Below are 4629 nucleotides of genomic sequence, written 5' to 3'. Positions count from 1 at the left end.
TGACTTCTGGAGTGATCTCCTTCCTTAAGGAGTAATTGTATAGTGTTACCCTACCTCGAGGGTTTTATTAATAAATATATGAAGCTTTAATACTTTGTCCTTGTATTTATCTTGGTATTATTTGAAGTTATTGGGTATATTTCCATTTTTAATATATTTTCAAGTCAGATATACTACAAGTGGTATCAAAACACTTTCTTGGGTGAAGAGGGCAAGCACTTTTTTCATTTTTTGTAGGAATTTGTTTAGGCGGTGAGTTTGCAGATCAGATTTGAAACGTTTTGTGAAAAAAATTGCAAAAGAAAATACCATATGTGGATTCCTTGCAAAAAAATACCCAATTTCAAAAAACAAATTGGTCAAATCGGAGTCCAGATGAGGGAGATATCTATGATTTAAAATCGGCTATTTTTCAGAAATTTTTGTGACGATAGGACTATTGCAACATGGATCTAAGTTTCTAGAGGCCCATATTGAGATTTCTATCATACAAGAAGATGCATAATGGCCATTCCATTTCCAAAAATAAGTTATAATAAGGATTCAAAGTTATATTGACCATGTTATGACCATTTTAAATTTTCTCCAAAGTGATTTAAAAAAAAACCTCACTCTACTTTAGAGTTGTAGCAAGATGGATTTTACAGGAAAAGATGATGGCCCTACTATTGAAGAATTCCTAAAAGTGGCAAATTCAACATATCGTAAATATTGGAAATCTTTAACATGTCTTGGTTTTTGAGATGATTCTACCATATGGTAGAGCTCCCTTGACATCAAGAAGTCGGTAAGCCTTCCTAGTGAAGAATTTGAAAAATTCCCTTTAGACAAATGGTCTCATGCTAGAAAACAGGATAGTGAGAAACATAAGGGGTTATTTTCTATTGGTATCTCCTTATTACAGGTTCATGGATCTATTCAGAAAGAGAAGATCATTGTGTCTATCAATCATAGTTGCAAGAATAATTTTATTAATGATCATTTGGAAAAAAGATTGCAAGTCCCAACAAAAAAAATGGAGCACAAAAAGGTTGATAATGAGGAGGTGCAAGTTTATAAAGATTTGAAGATTTCCCTAGATAAGTATGTTTTGCATTCTGATTTTTATGCTTTAGATATGGCTGATGTGGATATTATTTTTGGATACCCTTGGATGGAATCCATTGGTACTGTCATTAATGCGCAAAAGAAATTCTTGAAGCTCTGGTATAAAAAGAAGAAAATTACATTGCAAGATATTTCCATTAGTAAACAGGTAGAGTCCAAGGAGGCCGAAGTAGAAAACACTGTAAGTAGTGACACATTAGATGAGGAGTCCATGGTGGAAGAAATAATGGAAGACAAGCAACAAAATCAGGCAACTCAACAGGTACCATATAACACTCAGGCTCCATGAGGTGACAAATTGAAGAAAGATACACCATCAGTTAAAACTTCAACATATCACCAGCCGCATCACCCAACTAGACAACAACCAGCAAGGTGGCAACGAATTAGCAACAAGAATAACAACTCATGGGAAATAGATAGAGAGGTTCGACCATCCACCCACATCACATCAACACAACGGAACCACCAAAACCAGCTTCCATCTTAAGTGAGCGAGGAACTGGCTATATCAAGTGTTCACCTTTGTTTGGGATGGCTAGATGCACATGCATGGTACCAGTGGACTACTCTTTTGAGTAGATTTTATTATTTGTGTTCTTCTCATGTTTCAAGGACAAAACATGTTTAAGGGGGGTGGAATGTAGTATACCTAGGGGGGATAATATGGGGTACAGAGGGAGGTACCCAGGGGAATACTGTGATGTAATAATATAATGGGTCATAATTAATTAATAAAGTGGTTAACCCACATTATGCAAGGGACCACAAGTAGTTAGGAAATAATGTGATAAGCCCATTGTAATGGATGTATGGTATTGAGAGACCCATGGTATTGTATTTATGAAGCCTATCTAGAGGTTAAAGACTCTTCATTGAGGATGTCAGGTATTGGTTTTGTATCGACAAACAATCGCTTATTGAGCGATCTCCTTCCTTAAGGAGTAAGTGTATGGTGTTACCCTGCCTCAAGGGTTTTATTAATAAATATCTCAAGTTTTTATACTTTTTCCATATATTTCTCTTGGGATTATTTGCAGTTATTGGGTATATTTCCATTCTTAATATATTTTCAGATCAAATCTACTACAAGTGGTATCAGAGGACTTTCTTGGGCGAAGAGGGCGAGATATACTACAATTTCTTGGAAATATTTTCATGTTTTGGGAGTCTAAAAAGAGCTTAAATAAGACTCCACCTAGAGGAACAAGTGGTATAAAGGGTATCAACTCATTCTGGTCATGATGGAACTGCTTGAAACATATAGAGATCAAGAGGCTGGCTAATAAGACCACTCATCACAACGGTTCCTCCAAGAAAGGGTAAAACACCAACTGAACGTAAGTGATCAAGAAAGCAGATGGTGATGATGGAGTGAGAAAACCAAGGCTCATCTTGCAGAAATAGGGTGATATAAAGTGCCAATCACAAGGGATAGAGTGTGGGATCCTTTCAAGGGATTCATTTTTCATTAAATTTTAACGAGCCCAAAAAAGTGATAAAAGTATGCTCGATAAATTATTATCATGTATTTACGAGCATGAGAAGGAATAAAGACTAAGCTCAAAATATGTTTCATTTTTTACAGAAACTTGAAACAAAGAAAGACTATGCTTGAGAGTGGTTTCATTTTTACACAAGCTTGAAAGAGAGAAAGAACTATGCATGAGAGTGGTTTCATTTTTACACAAGCTTGAAATAGAAAAAAGCTATACTTGAGATAAGTATATTTCCCCCAGCATAAGGGTAGAGGCATGCCACCCCCCCCCCCCCCCCCCCCCCCCCCCCCCCCCCCCCCCAACTTCATTTTGTTTGTGAAATGGACTCAGATAGACCACTAGTTACTAATAAAGATATGTTCACCAGGAAGGAAGAGAGAGGATCATATGATATGGGCAAATGAAATGAAGGTGTGACAAAGAAAAATAACTATGTTTATGGATTGTTTCAAGTTTATGCGAGCTTGAAACATAGAAAAACTATGCTCGTGGTGACCTGTTTCATTTTTTAACGAGTTTGACATAGTAAAAGAACCATGCTCAGAGGATTGTTTCATTTTTATGTGAGCTTGAAACATAAAATAAACCATGCTCAAATTAACCTGTTTCATTTTTTAACGCACTTAACACAATAAAAGATCTATGCTCATAGTACTGTTTACCTTGATCATGGCTCCCAAGAGGCTTACATATCATGGGCTTGATCATAGCTTCTAAGATATTTTCATTAGATGTAAGAACAATGCTATGGAAGGAATCCATATTAAGGGATTCAATAAGGGTAGAAGTTGGGGAAACAATGAGAGGGTCACCTTCGTCGGTAGGTGCTGATGTGGAACAAATTACTACATAATTAACGTATGGTGATGGGGATACCACTTTCATATTAGAAACGTTTAGGAAAGTTGGATGGTTGGAAGTCAAATGAAGAAAAACGAATGAAAGTTGGTCAATAGTCACAATTTTTCCATCATGTGGGAAAGACATCACTCAAAAGAGGATGGACATAACAACACTGATGGCATAAACATAGTCTCTCCCAACAAGCAAATTTAAATCCAAGGGACCTTGGACTACCATAACATCAACACATAATTTTTTCTTCCAAGATAATAGGTAGTTGTGGAAGAATCTTTAAAGGTTCACTGGTTCTTCTATTGAAAGCTACCAGATCCTGAGTAATGGACGTAAGCTGAGGGGAACCCACAGCTTTCCAAGTAGTCGAGGATAGAATGCTAAAACAATCGCCCTCATCTATAATAATTTGATACATGTTCTTATCACAAGTCTTCACTATGATTTGGAAGGGCATGTAAGAAGGGAGAAAAAGCGTTATCAATTGATTCCAATCAAAACAAATGACCTTATTATTTGGAGGGGGTTTTGTGAGAACGGAAGAAATGTCCCCTTGTTCGATGGGATCTAAAGTAACAAGAAGAACCTGAGCGGTATCAATTTCACTCTCTAAGGGGAGATTATGGTCGAATGAATATAGTGGAAGTTGTAACCCTGTATAGAAATTACTTGCAAACGAATTCATTAAAACAAAAAATAAACAATGGCGAGAACATAAAACAAATATGCACAAATATTTTCCCCTGGATCCCAAAATCGGGACTACCATATTTATTTTTAATTATACTCCTTTCAATGTTACAATACATATATATACATGTCGAAGCATTAATAAACTCCAATCCATAACCATGGATTAGAACATAGCCATAGTTCCCTTGACTGGATCTACAAAATACCATGGATCAGAAACCATCATGCCCAAAACCATGTGCAAAACACATGCACAAAAGCATGGGAAGGTTTTCCCACCATATGTGGGTTTGCATTAAAAAAAATTCCTGGGGCACTGCCCTAGAACCCATGCAGGGGGGCTACCACCCCCTCCAAACCCCCCGACAGGGGTCATTGTCCCCCCTATGACCACCCTCTTGCAACCAATGCAACATAAAATGCGTCAACCACTTTCTCAACTAATGGTTGGTTGGAAAATGAATAATGGGATCAA

This window comes from Pinus tabuliformis, chromosome 4_2 (genome assembly GCF_031772625.1).
Source record: "Pinus tabuliformis cultivar Carrire ecotype Pingquan chromosome 4_2, CPIR1, whole genome shotgun sequence".
In the NCBI taxonomy this organism is placed as follows: domain Eukaryota; kingdom Viridiplantae; phylum Streptophyta; class Pinopsida; order Pinales; family Pinaceae; genus Pinus; species Pinus tabuliformis.
This window is presented reverse-complemented; position numbering follows the sequence as displayed.